Source organism: Camellia sinensis, chromosome 5 (assembly GCF_055761805.1).
Source record: "Camellia sinensis isolate YWXY chromosome 5, ASM5576180v1, whole genome shotgun sequence".
NCBI lineage: Eukaryota > Viridiplantae > Streptophyta > Magnoliopsida > Ericales > Theaceae > Camellia > Camellia sinensis.
The window spans coordinates 219,455,227-219,477,259 of NC_138965.1; the positions used below are offsets into that span (position 1 = coordinate 219,455,227).

The 22,033-nt window shown below is 34.7% G+C and overlaps 2 long non-coding RNA genes across 2 annotated transcripts; one reads left to right on the top strand and one right to left on the bottom strand.

Annotated features, from left to right (window-relative positions):
* Positions 1 to 5,688: 5,688 nt before the first annotated feature.
* Positions 5,689 to 9,036, bottom strand: LOC114274812 (uncharacterized). The gene is made up of 5 exons (XR_014329044.1): positions 8,579 to 9,036; positions 7,787 to 7,834; positions 7,529 to 7,638; positions 7,370 to 7,446; positions 5,689 to 6,055 (listed from the first exon to the last, which is right to left on the bottom strand). It is a non-coding gene; the product is annotated as an uncharacterized LOC114274812 (long non-coding RNA).
* Positions 9,037 to 13,134: 4,098 nt separating this feature from the next.
* Positions 13,135 to 19,292, top strand: LOC145791211 (uncharacterized). Its single transcript, XR_014331094.1, has 3 exons — positions 13,135 to 13,341; positions 13,754 to 13,923; positions 18,976 to 19,292. It is a non-coding gene; the product is annotated as an uncharacterized LOC145791211 (long non-coding RNA).
* The last annotated feature ends 2,741 nt before the right edge of the window (positions 19,293 to 22,033 follow it).

Consider the following 22,033-nt stretch of genomic DNA (forward strand, 5'->3'; position numbering starts at 1 on the left):
CAAATATAAGGTGGCAAAGTTGGGACTGGTCCCAAAACTTGTGATTAGGGGGCGGGTCCGACCGCGTCCCAAGCCGTTGGGGGATAAAAACTTGACTGACTTTGCCTCGTTGCCACCATCTATGGACCCACTGAAGGAGAGGGGAAAACAAGAGGTGGAGGCAGTACTAAAGAGAACGAAGAGAAAGAGAGTGATCGTTGAGGGGAGTAAGGACGCCCCTGTTGGGAAAAAGTTGAAGGAGAGAAGGGTGGAGGAGGCTCTAGGAAAGGAGGAGTTGAAGGAGGGAAAGATGAAGGAGGGCACAGAAAAACAATCCGCCCAAGTGGCTAAGGAAGGCCTGGGCCTAAGTGTCTTTATGGTGCCAATGGTGGCAGCTGCACCAGAAATAACCTCAAGCCCTAGTGAGGAGAAGACAGGGATCAACAAGCCAGCGATGAGTGCCGCGCTAGTTGTACCGCGTGCGCGCTGGCGGGTCGCTCGGCGGAAGGGGAGGAAGCCAGGGTCGCAGTTGACCACTTTGTTAGAGTAGTGGAAAATGCGGCGATGCGCTCGATGGCGCGTTTGTCATAGGCCGATCTGCTGAGAGGATTTTACTCAGTCTAGATGGAGGCAGCGACACTGGCGACCGCCTTGATGAATAAGGCGGCGCGTGCTAGGGTGGAAGTAGAGTCGCTTAGGGCCCAATTGGAAGGGGCGAGATCGGAGCTCCAAAATCTAAGGGTGGAGACAGTGGGGTGGAAGAGGACCAGCGGGAGTGCGTGCGCCAAGGGCTTGGAGTATGCGCAGAAGACGAAGGTCATGGAGGTGTTGGCGGTAGTGCAGAGCAATTCGGCGGGGTGAGCTAGTGCCGAGCTCTCGCAACCAAGTCTAAGCTGGAAGCGGAGCACCACAAGGTGATATCGCTTGAGTTCCAGTTGGCGAGTGAGCAGAAGAAACTAGAGGAAGTCCAGAAAGCCTGCACCACCACCAACGAAAGGTGAGAGGAGGCCATGACCAACAACGAGGATCTACGGGACTAGGCGATCAAGGACAAGGAAGAAGCAGATCAACAGATCGCTGAGTTGGAGAGGGCCTTGGCGAAGGAAATGACCCAATTGGCGTCGGAGAGAGCGGCGTATCCGGACCTGTGCAAGGTGGCGGTGGAGCAATTCAAGGAGTCCGCCGAATTCCAGATAGCCATCGATGCCGCCGTCATTAGGAGCTTGGCGAGAGAGGGTGATGGGGGGGCTGGGCCATATGGAGCGGCCGCTGGAAGTAGGAGTGAAGAAGAAGTGATCCAGAACTTCCAGCGGTCGGATTTTTATGAGCATGAAATGGCTGAGTTCTGGGACAGCGGCTGGAAGACCTTCAAACATAAAGCAGAAGAGCTGTTTCCAGACATGGACTTTAGCCGCATGGAGATAGGCGAAGATGACGTTGCCCAGACCCCCCTGGACGAGGGGGTTGAGGAGGAAGATTTGGCCTCTACTGAGGAAGAGTGATCTTTGTAAAGATTTCGTGTTTGTGTGTGTGTGTGTGTGTGTGTTTTTTTTTTTTTTGACATGTAATTTGGTGCAATTCTAGCAGCGAAGTGTATGAAATCGTAAGTGTGTAAATAAAACAACGAATTTTGGGTATAATTGTTGTCGCTATTTCTTGTGAGTTGTAAACTTAGAAATAATGAAAATAGCAGAGCAAAATTAAATGAAAAAGGGTTAAACAGAATTCAATGAAAAATGGGCAGCCAGCCTAACTTGTGAGAAAACTGTGATGCAAAAAATCGTTAAAAATCGACATGTATGAAAATGTTAAAAGTGTTAGAAATGAAAGATTGGCTTGGAGGACTATGGACCTAGATTTTAAATGAATTAAAAATGTGAAGTTAAAACTGTAAAGAATGTTGAAATGTAACACGAAATTATGAAAATAGACCGGTCGAACTTTTGATTCCCACAGACGGCGCCAACTAATGTAACTGCGAGCTCTAGAGAGAACAAGCCGGGTCGATCCACGCTTCTCAAACCGTTGCCCAATTGATGACGCCCACAGAGAAACCTGCAAAAGAGTTTAACGGAGAACGGGGAGTCCCCCAGCGAACCCTCCGACGAGCAAGTTAGAATGGTGAGAGTGGTGAAGATGTAGAGAGAGGATGGAGATAGAAAACTTAACCTTCTCTTCGTCTTAGAAGCTTGCTTATATCCTTCACTCATCATTTCCTTGTCCACTCGGAGCTATTATGTTGGCCGAAAGTCTATGTTTTAGCTTGCCTTGTTCATGGTGAGACAGTTCTGTTCCGACGTGAAGGGTTATCGTAATAAATGCTGCAGGGGAACTCATTAATGGCTGATGTGTGGTGCAATAACTCTGTAGGATCTTTGTCTGCTGATGTGGTTGGTTCTTCACTTGCCAAGTGTTTAGATGTCATTGGTGCTTGGTGTAACGTTGGGCTTCAAGAATGTTGGGTTTTAGTATTTGAATCATGGTCTGGGCCTTAAATGGTGGGCCATGTCTTTTATGGGCACACCCATGTCAGGAAATATTAAATATTAGAGATAAATTTTCAAGAAAAAACAGTTGAGAGATTAGAGAGGGATTTTCTTAAAGAAACATAAACTTATATTTGAGAATATTTGAAGGGAGGATTTGGTCAAAACCCACTCATAATAAAATTTTAATACAGTAAGGACAAGCATGAAAAAAATTTCTTGAAAAATCCAACATATACCACTATTATCAAAATATTAAATTTTAAAATAATATAACTTTTGATGTAGATGTCAATTTTTAACAAAATTAGTATTTTTAGAATCATTTTATCAAGATCTATCAAATAAGATTCATGGTGACTATGAAATTCTTTAAAAAAAAAAAGTTATTATCATGAAAATTGATATAAACAGTAATATGTTACTCTATTTGATAGTAACATGTAATATATTACTTTATTTAACAATAACATGTTGCTCTGACTTATAGTAATATGTTACTCTGGTAACATTGTTCAAGAAAAAAAAAAGAAAAAATATTAATTTGTCCTTGCTCAAATATGTATTTTCTCTTTAGGGAATTTATAAAGTAAAATAAATTGGACTGTCATTTTTACTAAATAATGGTCTAATGAAGAGATTTTGGCTAAATTTCCTATTTTAATTAAAACCTTTTCAAAATATTGACGCATTTGAAGCCATTAAATAGTAAGAAAAAACATTTATGAAAATTTGTGAATTGATTTTTGAAACTGATTAGTTAATTTTTATTTTAAAATTTCTAAATTTAAATAACTTTCTTTTTCAATTCGTAATTCATGCCTGAGAATTTTCTTCGCAATAACATTTAGGAAGATTAGTGAGACTAGGAAAGTTTTTTTTTTTTTTTCACTTTATTTATCTTTCCTTTTTGAATTCATAAATTATGGAATTATTTATATTTTAAAATTTGTTAATATAATGGGTTTGTTAATAGCATTTTTAAAATTTATTTTTAATTATAAAAAATTTGAAAATATGCTGTGAAGAATTAGAGCTCTTAGGCTCTTAGTTAGAGACCCCCCCCCCCTTTTTTTTTTTTTTTAGTATATAGTATAGACAATAATGATTATTATTTATTATTTTATTTTATGGGAGATGGTGAATAGGGTTCTCCAATTTTTATGCTTTTTTATAGTAAGGCCTCGTTTGGTAAGTATTTGTTTTAACTTAAAAGTTAAAAAATTACTAAAAAAATCAAAAAGCCTATAACCTATATAAAAAAGTCAAAGATTCTATTTTCTTTTTATTTTTTATACATTTTTTCGTAAAAAATCAAAACGTCATTCCAAACATACTTATTTTCATAACTTATACTTTAGTCAAAAAATCAAAAAATTATCAACATAATTGGTTCTCAAACAAGGCCTAAGTATTAGTCGGACTTTCCGAGAGTTGGCTTTTTGGAGGCAACATGTGGGCTTCACCTTCATAATGAGTGCCGTGTTGGATCTCATTCATGCAGATAGCCACGCTAGTGGGGTATTCTATTTACATCAAAAAAAAATCATTAAAGTACTCTTAATTTTTAAGTATACCCTCTTTAATTATATAAAATTTTATTTTACTCTCATTATATCTTATTATTTTTTTTAAATTACCTTCAAGATAAACTCAAATAATAAATAATAAACAAACTAAAAAAACTAAATTATATTTGGAATGATTTTTTAATTTTTTATGAAAAAATATGCAAAAAGTAAATAGAAAAGGGAATTTTTTTAACTTTTTTTGTATAATTTGTCAAATTTTTAACTTTTTTTTAAAGATTTTTTAACTTTTAAACTACAATGTGATATTTATAAACGAGGTCTTAAGTTCAAATCGCCACTTTGTTATAATAATTAATTAGTACTAACCTATTAACATTTTACTGTGTGACTATACTACAACAAAAGTTGTAGAATTGGCGACCAAAATTTTTTTTGTCGGCAAAAGTACAATATTTAGCTACTAATTTTTTTTAGTTGCCGTATATTAATTATTGGTGACTAAAAAAAAAATTAGGTATTAAAAATAAAAGAATTAGCAACAAAAAAAATATTTTAATCGCCGTATATTGAGTTTTGGCTATTAAAACAATTTAGTCGTCAAATGTAAAATAAAAAATTATTTTTTTTATCTTTAGTGACCAAAAGTTTGGTCGCCAAAAATATATTTTAGCGACAAAAAAAATATGTTAGTCGCCGTTTATTGAGTTTTGGCTACTAAAGTTTGGTCATCAAAAACTTATTTTCAACGACAAAAAAATATTTTAGCTGCCAAAAAACTAAAATATTTGAAGGGAGACCTTTCAAATTTTGGAGGGATTTATAAAATTAATTGGCGACTAAAAAAATTTAGTCGCTAATGGTGTGTAATATATATATACTAGCGTATGCCCGTGCCTGAAGGCACGGTGTAAATAATGTTAGGATTATAATATAATTGTAATCGCAACACTATTTAAATTTAAGATAAAAATACAATTATAAAAATATATTTAATAGACTACACTCTACAATTCAAAACAAATCAAATATAAAAAAATAATAATAATAAATATCTAATAATGCACACAAACCAGTACTCTGTAATTTAAAAGAAATTAAAATTAAAATACACACCAGTTAGTATTACTGCTGCCAATCAAATTCTAACTATATAAGAGAAACAAACATACGAGTCTTTATAAACAACAAAGACCAAAGCTTGGATCTAATACTTAATGCACCCCTCAAATTAGATTTACTGACAATTTTTCTACTTTAAAAATGTTGTCACTAATAAATTTTTATTTATTGACAGATTACAAAAATATGTTTTATAAAGATGCTTTGAGATATTACTTATCATCTCAAAACATATGTTATAAACAGATGCTCATTATAAAGATGCTTTAAACATACTTTTATAAACAGCTGTAATTTTGAACAGAAGTAATTTTTACTTCTTATAAAAACATGTTTTATAAAAATGGATATTACATGGAGTGCAGTAATTTTTGATCAGATGTTTTAAAAATGAGCAAATGTTTTGTAAAAATTCAAAATTCCCAAAGTAATATTACTTCAAAATTTTGAATTAATGGATTCTGAATTTTTATAAAACAGATGTTTTGAATTCAAAAATTAAAATTTTGAAATCAAAAATTAATGAGATGGAGTGCAGTAATTTTACAAAAACAACATCACGTGTAGTAATTACATCTGCTCCATTTTTGTTCAAAATTACTCCATTTTCAAAATTACTCCATTTTTGTTCAAAACATCTGCTCAAAATTACATCTGTAAAATCAAAATTACAGATGTTTTTATAAAAAATTTTGAATTCAAAATTACTGCACTCCATTTTTATAAAAACATCTTCAAAACATCTGCTCATTATAAAAATTCAAAATTCCCAAAGCATGTTTTACTTCTTAAAAATGGATTCTGCAATGTCTTGATTTTCATTGATAGACAATCAGCTTGTTGATAGACAATGTCTTGATTTTCATTGAAACAGACCCATGCTATTCCTGCCTCTCCATTTTTGCACTTCCATGCTCCATCTACCACACATGTATATAACTGGAAAACAGAATTTAAAGATAGGTTATTAGCAAGAAGACCACAATTCTCTATATTTCCATCTTTTTCCAAAGATATCAGTAAGACATTCTAAGATATTATCATTGGAAAACATGAATGCACAGTTAGTCCAATGTTGATGAATCTCATTAGCAATTGAAATAGTTCTGCTCTATTGTCATCTTTTCATTATGGAAGACCACACTATTTCGCTGCCTCCAAATTGCCCATAGCAAGGCAATAGATTGAACAATCATGTCCTCTTCTTTAATCATTGTAACCCAATTGATCCACCATGTTTAAAGCAAACTGGGTGGCCACAGGTAAAGTCCAAGCCCCTAGAAGTACCTCTCCAAATTCTTTGTGATACATGACATTGAAAAAAGAGATGTTCAATGGTTTCGGCCGCATTCGCAAATCAATCACACTGGATTGGGAATATCTCTTATCTTTAACTATCATCTCACAGATACTATATTATGAAGACACTTCCACACGAATACTGCCCATTTAGAGGGAATTCAAGATTCCCAGAGTTTTTTCCAAACACAAAAAACAGTTGCATTCACACCACGTAAATCTTATAATCCTTATTTATCTCCGTACCTCAGAACTCAGAAAAAATACTTTCCATATACAAAATAAAAATAGAGCAGATTGTTTGAATACAAAAATAAAGCATATTGTAAAAATAAGGCAGATTGTTTGAATACAAAATAAAAAAATCAAACTTTGAATATTTTCATAATATTCCTTTAAACCATGGTTGCTATATCCACCAAAACTATTCCTTTAACATAACCTATGACCACCAAAACATTCAATTAAGATTCTAATAATAGATTCACCCATAGATTTGTATCAATATAAGCATGAATTGCAAATCGAATCATGACCTGAATCGCAAACCGCAAGATTCTAATAATAGAGCAAGCATCTAATACAAAAGTCAAACTTTTGAACAACAAAAAACATGAGTTGGACAAAAAAAATGCAAATAAATAAAGTGGCTTACATAAAGGACAATTGACAAAAAATTAAAATTTACAAAATATTATCTAACTGGATCCAAAGTATCAATTCCAACAGATGTTGGACTCGAATGAGAAAGGATTAAGAGGATCATGGAATTGATGTGAGGGGTCAGGTATGGATATATTTCTAGGAGATCCAAAGGAGTCTTCCAATGTATAGTTATGGATCCAATAGAATTCATAGGTACTGGGGAAAAAACCCCTATCAAAAGATCACTTCAAGACCACCACACTAAACACATCTAAATTCAAATAAAAATTAGGAAAAGGCAATACTTACACGTTCTATGGCTTCACGCTCCTCAGGTGTAACTGTTACAGACTGGCATTGCTGCAGCAAGCTGTCCCAGTACGTTACTGATAACATATTAACAGCAAATTAGGACCGTGAACATTCATAACTATCATTTAAATGAATATAACCAACCAGAGAACATACCCCTCTCCACCTTCAACAGGTTCATTGATCAGGCGAACAAAATCAGCCTGGTGCTCCTGAATAAGCCTCATCAGGTGAGGGTTTTGCTTCCCTAGCTCCTGAAGCATGGGCTGTCAATAAGAAGAGTAACTGAGGCTGTTTAGGCTGGGTTTTTTTCTTCTTTTTTTTTTCAGAAGAAAAATGAAAAATAAAATGTTCACATTTTTAAATGTTAGATGGACAAACAAAAAGATTGGCTGCAGAGTGGCGGATAAGAACCTGCAAAATTTGTGGATTGGCCTGCACCATAGCTCGCAAAGCTTGGAACTGAAATAGGAAATTGAAATGTTTATTAGTTTGATTTATTTGTTAATACAATCAGTGTTCATAAAATTTGTTGGTGTGTTTAAAAAAAACAAAATCAATGTTCTTAAATTTTCTGTCTTCATTTTGTGTGTTTAAAAACTGTGTTCTTAAATTTTTGGTGTGTTTAAAAAATTCAATGTTCTTCAATAATTCAATGTTCTTAAACAGTTTGGGATTTTTTCTCATCTCACTTTGTTAAGCTTTTTTTTTTGTGTATAAATTCAGTGTTTTCAATGGTAATACCATCTTGAACCCGAACCAGAAAACCCAGCAGCACAAACCCATGAAATGGATAGCTCAAGAAAACCCAACTGTCGATTCAGTTAAAAAATGGAAGAACATCTCAGACCCATTCAAACAAACACGTAATGGGTGTGACTTCTAATTCTCAATGATAGAGTCTTTTTCCCCTTTTTCTTCCAAATTTCTCAGCAACCAAACTTATACTACACAAAAGAAATAAATAGAATGAACGACATAAACTCATTCAGAATAGATTTCAGAATAAATCTGGAAAGCATAGATTTCAGAATAAACAACTATGTTAACTACTCAAGAACTCGAGGAGGCTTATAAGATTTCCATGAAAAAAATGATTCAAAAATTTCAAATCAAAGGGTTGCGAATTGAAGCCAGTCGGAGAGAAGGGAGAGATAAAGAAGAGGAACAAAGAGGGATTGAGATAAATAGAAATGAGAATCTCACCTAAAATATTTTTCTGCTTTCTTCGCAAGCCTTTGAAGGCAAAATTTGAAATCGCAATTCAAAGCAAAGGGTTGCGAATTGAAAGAATATTAAAAGAATAACAATAAAAATAGCAGCGATATCAAGAACAAAGTGGCTGGCAGCTTAAATTTGTAAGCAGGACCACTGAATGGTCCAGCTAAGATAACTTCATCATACATAAAGAGTAAGGTAAAGATTTAGAAATGAGAAGACTTTAACCTAAACCACTTAATAGAAAATCATTAGTTCATAACTGAATTTAAACCAGTAACAGACAATTTTAACCATCCACCAATTTCTTGATGATTAAAGAGAAGATTCAGTAATGCTCAAGGATATGCAAATTAATTACACCTGAGACATATGAGATGGGTTCTGAGGCAGCTGATGAAAAATCAAGTCCTTCACCACTAGCCATGATTCCAATCATTGCAATCTTAACCTGCAGAAGACAAATAACAAATTATTACCAACCTGCAGAAGACAAAATGCCTTGAATCTATTTCTTTTCTTTTTATTTTCCAATAAGTTACTTGTCCATTCAAATGGATGCAACCATAAGCAAGCAAACCTAGGATAATCACATAAAAATTAAGATATCAAAAAGGATGTGCACATAACATGTTGCACTAACTCCAGCAGAATGTCAGTTTTTAACAAATAACTGATTATGCTGTCTACACAATGTTCAAACCCTCCAAAATGACTATTAAGCTTGTAAACATCATAGTAGGGTACATCATATTTGATTGTACAATGTGTTTGAGAATTAGTATTTGATGGTGGGGTAAGGCTGTGAAGACGAAAATTAAGCCACCATAGTAGGGTAAACTAAAAAGATGGGGAAGATGTGATAAAAGGGAAAGTAACAAATTCTTTAATGGTGACAGATTTTGAAGGCATTATACCTCAAACTCACCATGATAAATTCATACCTTCAAATAAGATTAATAAAATCCATTTTATTTTAAAACAAAACTCTATAAGAGGCCATCATAAATAATTTTTAAAATCTCAAAAAAATGTGTACTAAAAACCAAAAAACCATTATTCAACCACTATTCAGAGCAGTTCTATCTCCAGCAACAAACCACTGTTCAGCAAAGCAGTTCTATCTCCAGCAACAAACACTAACAATCCATTATTCAACAAACCACTACTCAACTGATTTGATAAAATAGTTCTATCTTATTTTATGTTCTATCTACAACATTAAATTTGAACAAAAATAAAAATTACAAATAACAGAAATTAGAGAGTTGTAATTCATAAAATTTTATGTTCTAGCGTATGCCCGTGCCTGAAGGCACGATATAAATAATTTTGTGATCAACATACAGTTGTAATTCATACGTATCATATTAAAATTTATTATGAAGTCTGTAATTTTTTTGACAAAAATATTGAAAAAATATAAAGAAATACTATTCTTTTTAAAAAATTGTAACAATTTTACTTGTATCTTAAGTTTTATAAAACTCAAATAAAATAACAACGAAATAATCCAAAACTCCGGTGATGTAAGTCACAAAGAAGCACCGAAATACTCCCACAGCCGGCAAACAAATAATTATTCTATTATTTATATCCATTGGTATATATAATACTACCAAATAAATAATTATTATGTTGTTTAAGAATTTCAATTTAGTAGTTTGTCCAACAAACAATAAAAGCAAAATAAATTAAGATTTTAAAAATAAAAATAATAATAAACACAATGAATCTGACTATAGGAATAAAGGAACACAATAATAGAGGAAAACTCAATAACAGAGGAGATAACACATTGTATCTAACTAAAAAAAATACAACAAAGAGTAATCAAGATAATCCGGAAAAAATTCTGAAATCAACAAAGAGTCAAACAGACAGAATAGGGAGATAGCTTCCAAGGACTCACATGAGTTATTGAAATTCTGAAATTAACATGAGATAACACGAGTTATTGAAATTCTGTTTCCTTTATTTTAGCATGAGTTATTAACATGAGTTATTTAACAGGAAATCAACACCTTGCACACCATGTATCGAGCAACAATTGTATTTATACCCGTAACGCTAATTATAACTGCCATTTATCTTTCAGTGAATATTTAAACATGAGACCATGTTATCTTGAAGAGAAAAATCTACAGATGATGGTTAGTTTGTTACAAAACAATTACTTACCAAGTCAATGTGTTTTGTTTTATTCATTGTTTAATTACTAATTTTATTATTGGTGCTTTTCTGCATTTGCATTGTGATTTGTAGGATGTATAATATGAAAAAATTGATAAGGAAGTTTCCACACAATAAATGGTAAAACAGGGGGTAAAAAGGAAAATGTGAAGTTTGAATTCTAGAGTCATTAACTTCTGTGCAAAATAAAATCCTTGACTGCAGAAACTAAGAATGGGAAGATTATGAATTAAAAAAACTTAGGAAACTGAGATCACATAATGCAATAGCAATATAGCATTAACCAGTTTAGTTTGTTATCTATTGAAAGGAAAGCACAAAATAAACTCACTTGTTATCATGCCAGCCACCAAAGTGGCTCATACAAATATGAATAGCCTCCAACACCTGTAAAAATAATTAGCAAATATAATAAACGTATGTTCATCCAACTTCAAAGTGGAAAATTGAACAATTTAAGGCAGACTATACAATAAGTGACACTTAAAAAAAAGAAAAAAAAGATTATACAATAAGGCAGACTAAACATAATCTATGTTTTGGCCATTACCGTAGCCAAAAAAAATGACAGAACATAACAGTATATTGAGAATGGAAAAAGAGCTCTCTCTCTCTCTCTCTCTCTTCTTTTGTGGTTGTTCAGGGGACCAAGAGAATTTGAGCAAAGCTCACACTTCAATGATTGTGTCAAATCAGTGATGAAGTTATGATTTTCCACTTAAATAAACTTTGCCTTTTAGTAATGGAAACACAGATTTTAACACAAATTTGACTGAGTTACACCGTGTGTTCCATTGATTTTGTGTTCGATTGTGTTCAAATTGACTGAGTTACACCGTGTGTTCCATTGTGTTCAAATTGATTTCAGAATTTGATTCAGAATTTGATTACAGGAAGTCAAATTTGATTTCAGAATTTCATGACTATAGGAAGTCAAATTTGATTTTGTGATTTCAGAATTTGATGACTATAGGAAGTCAAATTGTTATATATAATACTATGCGTTCCAATTCCCCACACATTTAACTCCAGTTGCAGTTATAATTCATTCAACAACACTTTCTTTGTCTTTCTCTTAGCATAGCATGATTTCAGAATTTAACACACATTTAACACGTGATTTCAGAATTTAACACACATTTAACACGTGATTTCAGAATTTAACACACATTTAACTCCAGTTGCGGTTATTTTAGCATGAGTTATTAACATGACTACTCTTTAATTTTTACTCAAGGCATGGTGTAAAAAACAGGAAATCAGTCAACCTGAGTCAATTTTATTATTCTGAAATTCATCTCTGGAGTGATAAACTAACCCAGCAGAATTTTAAGGCACAAAGTCAGAATTCAAGGCAGCAGAGTTTTAAGGCACAAAGTCACAAATGTATGAGTTTTAACCCAGCAGAAATCACCTGAGATATGAAACTAAAAACTAAGAAACAATAAGGAAATTATTTACACTTGAATAGAGAGAGGGGAGAGAGAGCACAATGTAGGCCCCCAAAGGCTCAAATGTTGAAGAAATGAAGCCCCTTTCCACAATTACCAGAAAATCCTTCAATGATCAACCTAGAATAAACAATGAAAAAATACAAATGAACAAATAATGGAAAAATACATTCACATTCATGATCTGTCTATCTCTCGCATCTAAATCTTCCTCAATTTTCAATAACATCTCTCAACCCTAACCCTAATTCCTTATTTATCCATTTCCCAGATCCCCAATTTCTCTCTCTCTCTCTCTCTCTCTCTATATATATATATATATATGTGTGTGTGTGTGTGTTTGTACCTATCAGTTTTGGTCGTGGTGGTTATGGCGTGTGTGAAGAGGGTTAACAGATCGGCGTCGATGGCGTTCGCACCGGACCCCCCCATACATGGCGGCGAGGACGATGGCCTTCGTCGGTGAATCTCGAGATCTTCGAGGTCGATTTCCAGTCCGACGATCGTGAGCTCCCCGTTGTCGGCGATTTAATCGGAAGAATAAGCAACACTATCATTTGCACAAACAGAACCAGTAAGAAATCTATCAGACAAAAACCTCACAACCCGACAGAGAGAGAAGGAGAGAGGTAGATATCAAGGACTGGGAGCAGCGTCGGGAGCTAGCGAAGATGGAGGGTAGGAAAGAAGAAGAACCGTTGGATGAGAGAGGAAAGGGTAAGGGATTTAGGCAGACGTGAGAGAGAGAGCAGAAATTGTTTGGGCGGTAAAAAAATTGATGACAACCGTTGGATATTGATTGGGGATTATCTCAGCCATTGGTTTAAAATGTATCTCACATACATTTTAAGACATTTTCAAAAAACCTCTTAGCTTATTATATAGATATATTTGGTTTCCAAACCCAAACCAGTGCCTCTATCTCTCTCTTCAGCGTCTCTCTCTCTTTCTCTCTGCCTCTCCCTTTCTGTTGCTCCTCTCCCCTCCCTCGCGGTCGCCAGCAACTGGAGCACCGATTCACCTTGTTGTTGGTCACCGTCGCTTGAGATCCATCACCCAAGGAAGCTCAATCGGCTGCTCCCCCCTCGCAGCTCCTCACATTGCAAGGTTTTTATCTTTCTCTCTCTAATCGACTGATATATATATATATATATATAAAATAATGTATACACCGATTGTGAGATCAATTATTGTTGCTTAAACATATCAATTTGATCCATTGTTGGTTTTGATTTCTCTAAGAATCGTTAGAAAAAGAGAGAGAGAGAGAGAAAAAAAATGGTGTCGAATGGTAGGGTTTGGGTCAGAGCATCTCATACACACAAAAAGAGTGCTATTTTTGGCCTTGATGTGATGAAGACATTGTTTTTTATACTTATCTGGTACACTTTCAGCACGATTTTGACCCTATAAGTTTGTCATATACTCAATCAGTGATTGGCTAAATGTTTGATTCTTAAAACCTTTTCTTCTCATTATTTTGAACTTGTTTGTTCTTAATACGCTTCTATTCTGCCAGGTACAATAAAACTCTCTTAGGAGATGATTTAGGAAAGTTCCCAGCTCCTTTATTCATGAATACATTTCACTTCGCGATGCAAGTTGTGTTATCAACAGCTATGACATGGTTTTGGCCTCAAAGATTTCAGCCCAGGGTAACTATGTCATGGAGGGATTACTTCATGAGAGGTAACTCTCTTGCTTTTATATCCTGTTCTTTTGTTTCACTCAACCAATTTGGGTATAAATTCAATTTTGGTGTATTCGTTTATGAATTTTCATGTCTTTTGTTGTTTTTCCTGAGTAACATTGCAGTTTATGTGGAAATTGCCAGTGTAGATAAGTTCCCTTAGCCTCATTTCTTTTATTTTAAAATAATAAATATTGGAGTTCAATGAATTACAACTTTGATTGGCTAGAATATGTAACTAAATTGAGATATAGATGCAAACATTGGCAAGAGAAAAGCATTCCTAGACAGTTTACAATGTCAACTAGGTCTTGTGGTTAGATTAACTCATTATGCACAATATACATATGGGTTTATGCAAGACAATGTAAATGGTGAAACTTTTTGATTATGCTGTATATTTTTTGAATGTTCATTACTCTCAAGACAAAAGAAGTTAATGGTAAGAACACCATCAGCAATTTCGAAAAGAACATGAACAGAAGACTTGGCAATCCCTTGATAAAAAAGACAAGAAAATTGATTAGCCTGGTAAATAAACAATCAGAAAATATACTTCCACAGTTCCTGTGTTGTTTCATAGACCACATTATGTTATATGTGGGCATGGAACTATCATGACCCAAACCCTACCCCCTGGGTTTGGCATCATGACTGGCCAGCAACTAACTTGGCTAATCGAGGGTCACATGTGCTTCATTTTCTTAAAATTTAATTAAGTTGTAAAATTGATTTACTCCTTGGTATTGCATTGACAAAGTTATGTGGGTTAAGATCTGACATGAGTCTTTGGGAATCTACTACATGAGTCTTACGGAATCTATAATTAATTCTAACTTAAAAAAGTATAAGTTTGCAGCAACAATTTAGGACGAGCCATTGTCCATGCATTCACATGCCTATCGTTTGTGCTGTTGAAAGCCTACCACTAATCTTCTAATTTAATTAAGTATTTTTTTTTCCATTCTCTCTGTTGCTACCAATATACATCTCTGTGTTTGCAGAACTTACTTTTGCTAGCTATAGAAGTTGGTTTTGGTTTGTGGTATCTATAATGGGCTTGTTGCAATAAAAAATAGATCTCTATTTTGTACTTGTGTTGGTTGTTGACTTAGTTCCTTCCTTCTAACTTGTTTCAAGTTCTTTTTTGGTTTATTTCGTGGTCTAATCTAGCTGTTACTAAACTTCACAATTTTTACAGTTCCCAAATGGCAACGGTGTGGTGTACTATAACTATTCTAAATTTTTACAGCATTAAGTACTTCACATCAATAAACCAATTAGTAGACTACATGGATGTATCATCAAGTTATTGAATGGTATTGCTAGCTATAAATTTTGATTACAATTGCTATTATACTAGTGTATTCATTTGTAACTGAAATGACTAGCTTCTTGCATGGATTATAAACATCTCATTTTTGACCGACCTCAAGATTTGGACGTCCTCGTTTGTGCACTCAATGATTGTGCTTGTTTGTATTCGTTTTGAGTGCCCGAAGACCTCAGCGGAGTGCCTTGTTTTTGAGTCTCTAAACCTTGCTTGTTTTGTGCATGTTTTTGGACCAAGAGCCTGTTGTCTTTAGCCTGGAAGAGAGGGTGACCTGTCGGCTGGCCCTGGGATCTGTCGGCCATGGATTCTTCCTGTCGGCTACCAGTGGTGGTCGGTGGCCAACAGCCATTGGTCTCCTTTTTCCAGATATTTGTTTGCCAGTTGTGCTAGCTATTGCTCACTGAGCTACATCTTCATACACGTGTATGGTAGGGTGTATTCAAGCTCAAGACTTGATTTTTTATATATAGGGGCGTTCCTTCCCCATTTTGGAGGGTTAGACATTTTAGACAAAAAATCTCTCTCTCTTTCTAGAATTCTCTCTCCTTCTTGTTATTTTGTGCCTTAAAGTCTAGTTTCTCCACACTTTTGCACATCAACCCTGAATCAAACTTGGCCACCTTGGAGCTGAGGTCTCTTGGAGTCTTGTTTGTGCTCTAGAAGAAGGTTTAAGCTTGGATTGTTGCTTAATTTGTGCTTGAGCTTCAAGAAGTAGTTTACTTAATTAGTATACTTGCTTTGAATACTTGTTTTGCCATCCTTTTGTATTGTTTTTGGGCTGATTTTCAACTATAAAAAAACTCTGTTTTTGAGGCTTAAAATGATGGTTTGAGGCTATCTTGTGGTAAGGGGTAATCCATCATTCTTGTTGCTTAATGGTTTAGATTTTTGCACCATTTTTCATCACATTCAAATCAAACTTTTTGGGCCTTTTGACCACTGAAATTCAGAGGTTTTTCAGTGACAAAAATCTTCTTTTGAAGTCTAAAATTGGAGGGGTCAACCTCCTCTCCTTGTGTCTTGCTTGCATGCCTAGTTAGCTTCACATGTTAGCATGTTTTTCTAGCCTAACTTAGCTTTAGTCCAACATATTTTTGCCTCTGTTTTGACCTACTTTAGCTCTATTTTGGGCTGTTTGGGTCATTTGAGCTTTGTTTTGTATAGTTGTGGTGTAATTTCCTTTACTAGCTTAGTGTTTCTAGGCTTTGAGCATCATTTGTATGTCTTGATTGCATGTTTTAATACTTTTTTCATGCCTAATTCCAACACTTAACATCTCTATAACTTCCCTCTTTGCTTCACTTTTTCATTTGTTTGAGGGTTGTTTCAACCTGAGGGTTGTTTCAACCTTAGGGTTGTTTAAGCTTGAAGTTGGGGCTCATGCTTAATGGTTTAATCCTTTTTTGAGGGTTTAGCACCAATGGCATAAAGCTTCCTTCATACCTTGAACTACCCCTTGGTTGACACTTCTTTCCCTTTAGAAGACACTTACCAATAGACTTAATCGATTGAAGAACGAATCAGTAATGTAAAATCAGTAAACAAAATGAACATGTAAAAGATGCAAGATAAGCGTCTTTTATGTTGCATTGCATGTGTTCGAATCGGACGTTAATTCGAAGACGAGGAAAATGGGACATTTCATACTCAAAGTAATGAAATGTGCCACTTTCCTTGGTCACCATCACCCTTGATCATGCATGATAGGGTGGTGGTCCTTTTGAGTCTTGTTTTGCATTCATTAAGCTTGTACAAGCTTGGTTCCTTACCCATTATGCATGTAAAATACTTAGTTGATGGTTTGAGAGCTGAGAGTTACACTCCTTTGAACTTGTGTGATGATAAGGAGCGTAACAGCACAAACACTCCTTGAGAATATACTGTTTTGCCTCTGTTTGCTCCCTGTTACAGCCAAAGGAAGTTCAGGGCAGGGGTGGCTGATCGGCCATCAGTAGTGGCCGACGGCCACCAACAGTAGCCGACCGGCCATCATTGGTAGCCGATCGACCATCAATGAAGAAAGTTGCTCAGTGTGATGAAAAAGGGGAGCAGTGGTGTTCTAGAAGTTGGTAGCTTCTTTGGTGTTCAAAAATGTGCAAAAAAAGGCGTTCAATGCAAGGCGGTGGCTTTTCGGGTGAAAAAACCGAGCATGCATCCCTCGACCCTCGAGGCCATTTAATTGCTTTGTTTAGTTAATTAGTGGTAACTAATTAATTAGTTTGATTGCTTTGTATTTAATTAGCTTAGAATAGTTAGTTAAATATCATGTTGTAATAATGAATTAACTAGAATAGTTAATTCGTTTCAATTGTTATAATAATTAGTTAGCTTAATTAGCTTAATTAGCGTAGGTAGTTAGCTTATTCATTCGGACCCCCCTTCACGAGGGCGTAATGTTGTAATAAGTGTGCGCGCATGTGTGTATATCTTCCAACCTCATGTCTTTCTCCCTTTTATTTAATCACTTTTGAAGGTTAGATTATGAACATTTTCAATTAGCATGCCTTATGCTCGTATGTTTGCATCTATTCATTTGCCGTGCATGCACCGAGACTCGGCGCATCATTTAAACTACATTGCAAATTCAATACTTCTTTGAATACGTGTTTCAAAGCATGCTATCAAAGTGCTGCAAATACCATGATTAAGTAGCCGAGCCTATTTAGTTACATAATTGCATGTGTTGCATTAGTCATTTAAAATAGTTAGGAATCATGCATTTTTCTAACTAATTTTTATTTTGGCTTGGAGTACTCGGTGAGTTTTATGCTTTAGCATACTTGTATGAGTGCGATTGCTATGTTGCCATGTTTCGCATGCTTGCCATGAGACTATGTGCTTAAATGCTAAACTGCTTGAATGCCTGTGGATGAAGGAGGTTGTTTGAATTAGAACGATTTAACGAATGTGTGTTTTAATCTCACTATGTTTGGTAGCAAATCCGCATCGTCAAGCCCACTTGAGGGTGGCAAATTCAAACCATTTTCGAAAACAAACATGTGTTGAATTGTTCCAAGTCTTGCGACTAGTCTATACTTGCTCGTGCGCGTCACATAGTAAAGCTAGTTTAATAACCGGAATAGAACACATAATGTTTATAAAACATCATATCATGATTAGTAGAGGCCGATCTTTGATTGGGCGAGCGAGGGTGCTCATTTTAGGGGATCCCCTCTCGTACCCAAGTTCCTGAGCCGAGGCAATTTTAGTGATGACGGACACGTGGCCTTCTGCACGAGTCAGGGTTTCCTAAATTTTTTCAAAAAATAAATATTTAGGTGGCGACTCTGTATCTGGCAAAACAGTCCAATTTTGGCATTATTTGATTTAAAATTGATTTTTCAAAAAGGTTTGTCGGATTTGGACTCTTTGGTAATTATCAGTTTACATTGCACTTTGTGAGGCTAGATTCAGAACCGCGGGAGTCCGAATTGTGAGGCCTTCTTTTCAAACCCTTTCCGAAAGGCGAGAGACGGAAAAAGGCGAGTCCACAATATTTGAATAAAATTTCAATCATAAATCACATATGATTACTTTAATTTGTTGAAATTAGAAATGAAATTAAGCTCTAAGTTCAACCTAAACATATCAAGCATTTTCTTCACTTATACATAACTGACACATGTCAAGGTATCTTCATTGCAATCCTTTTTTTTTTTTAAATCCATCTCTACAGTTATTTGCTTACTAAGTTCAGTTTTGTAATTATGTGGTTTAGGGAAACTTGTCAAAGAGATCACTCCACAGTAATGCAGAGAAGTTTGAATTTTAGGTTGAGGTGTCTCAGCTTATGGGCATTATTATCAACTCACTTTACTGCAATAAAGATATCTTCTTTAGGGAATATATTTGGCATGGTAGTGAATATATTTGTGTACGGAGGACATGTTTTGGTATGATTCTCTGTTTTGTATGGAATAATGTTATTATTTTAGGTTAGATATACTTAATTTGTATGAAATTTGACATTAAAAGTTATTCCTTTTTGGATGTTTGGAAGTGAAATGGATGCAAATTGTAGAATGATTGATAATAGATGTATTGTTTTATTTGTACATATGATAAAAGTTGCATGGAATACATACATATTGTGGACAAATTATTAAAAAATATAATAAAATCATGTTTTTGGCAACTAAACAATTAGTAGCCAAAAATGAAGTAAATAAAACTTACAATTGTTTAATAGAAGTAGCTGCAGAGAATTGCTTTAACATACATAGAAAATAAATTACAAAGATAGCTAATTTTTTGCTAGAAAATGAAAGGAGAAAGCAAGAAATAGCACTTAGAATAGAAAATAACACAGTTTAAATAAATATTACAAAATAAGAACAGTTAATAATAAAAACTTACAATTGTTTAATAGAAGTAGCTACAGAGAATTGTTTTGAAATATATAGAAAATAAATTACAGAGATAGCTAATTTTTTGAGGAAGGAATGGTCTCTCAAATTCTTTTTCTAACTCTGTCCATCAATTTACTAGGTTCACCAATTTATAAGCCAAATAAAGTAACTATGCAGCTTGTGACTAGTGGCTGGAAGAGCATGATGGAGCACATGTGTCCTGTCTGCTACTTTCGGCCAAGTGACTAAAGTTTATTGAAGCTTTTGGTTGATTGGTGAATAGTTATGACTTTGGCTTTTACTATTCATAACTTTCGGTGGCATGTGACTGATGGAAATCAATATATAGACAAAATAACAGCTTTTCTCAAAAGATGAGTAGAGAGTGAAGCTATAATGCATATATATAGAATCCAATGTTGACTGGTTGAATAATTGATTAGGCATATGGGTCCTGAGCATCTTGAAATTCGGATCCATATGGATTTTGAGTAGTTGATCCTTCAGAAGAGTTTGAACTGTCTGAACTATCTTCTGAACTGCTGTTATCCGAGTCTGACTTGGCTTGGGCCGTGAGGAGACGAGCCATTTGGAGGAGCTCATCTTTGGATGACTTGGACTTGGGCTTAACCTTGGATTTGGACTTGTCCTTTGACTTGGGCTGATCAGAACTGGGTTTTGCTGACTTGGATTTAATCTTTGATTTGGATGACTTGGGCTTGGAAGAACTGGATGCTGGGCTTTCAAGATTGACTGGAGGAAGTTGGCTTCCCTGAGTTAATGAAGCAGTTGGGATCTGCTGAGCTTTAACCATAGCAGAGGTTGGAGCATGTATGTTGATTGGGAATTCAATTTGAACAATCTCAACAATGCGTGAAAATTTTAAATTACCCCACCTTTTAACCATGTGTTGTTGGTAAATAACATCATCAGAAATACCATATTGCCATTTGAATATCCAAGGGATTTGTATTTGGATATAAAAATGAGTAATGGAGGAAATTTCCTTTGCTGTGGAGTGAATGAGAAAACAATGGAAAAATAGTTTACTTGCTCCATAATGACTAATGGAAAGATTTCTGAAATGGCTCCATACTGAGTCCACCATCGCAGAAACCAAGTAGGTAATTCAAATTTGAACTTTTGATCAAACTAGAGAAATCAGGAGTGACTATTTGACTCTTTTTGATACAAGAGAACTTTGAACCAAGCATCAATATAATCATAGTAACTGTACTGAATTGAATGACCAGGCAAATCTCTTAGTTGATAAGAAGAACCACAATCATCTAGAGAAACAAAGTTGTGAATATAGAGTGAATGATACACAATTTTACTTGTGTAAGTACGATCATAAATGAGTTTAATCACAATAGACTGGTGGTTGAATAAGATGTCTTTGTAAAAGGTAATTATTTTTTCTGGATGAAGAGGAACAAAATGCCATCCAGGAGGGAAACAAGATTTAACTAGATCGTGAACAGTATGACTCTTTGGGTGACTGGGTTCTTTGAAAAAGAGATTAGTAGTAGTAGATTTAACATAATCAGATCGGGTAGATTTAATAGGGTTAGGAGGGTAAGGAGTAACTGCTTGACTAGATCAAGCAAAGGGATCAGTAACCAAAGCAGATGTATAGTTGGGCTTAAGAATGTTGTCAGGAATTTGGTAACGATTAACCAATTTAGTAGGGTGATATTTGGTGACTAGCTCCAAAGGAAGAGGAACAAAAGGTTGACTAGATGGGGACCAAGGCTTTAGAAAGAAACCTGGGACGAGACATCTGTGAAATAGATAAATGAAATTAGCATCCACAGAGGATATCTAATTGATTAGTATGTGAATGTAAACAGTTAATATAATGAGAAAGTTGCTGGCGTTGAGCTTTAATCCGATGGAACTGAATATATTGAGCATGTTTAGTGGGTAAATGGGTTGATTTGAGAAAAGCAAGGTGAGAAGCAGTATGCTTAATTAGGGATTTGTGGTGTTTAATTTTCTGTTTATGGTATGAAATAGAGGGAATAGGCATTGGATTTGTAGTGTTTAATTTTCTGTTCATGGTATGAAATAGAGGGAATAGGCATTATCCACCCTGTGAAAATTCTCGGGTACGAAAATCAGGAATAAAATTTTGACAACCAGGAATATATTCAATATCAAAATAAAAAATACTTAATATAGATTGCCAACGGGCAAAAATTTGCTTACTAGCAAGATTTTGAACGTCTTTTTCTAAAACATATTTAGCAGATTTACAATCAACACGAAGTAAAAAATTTTGATTTAAAATATCATCTTGCAATTTACTAATACATAGAACAGTAGATAAAATTTCTTGTTTAATAGTACTATAATTCTTTTGTGCTTTATTCCAGACACCAGAATGAAATCGAACAATTTGTTCAGATGACTGAGGAGTGATTT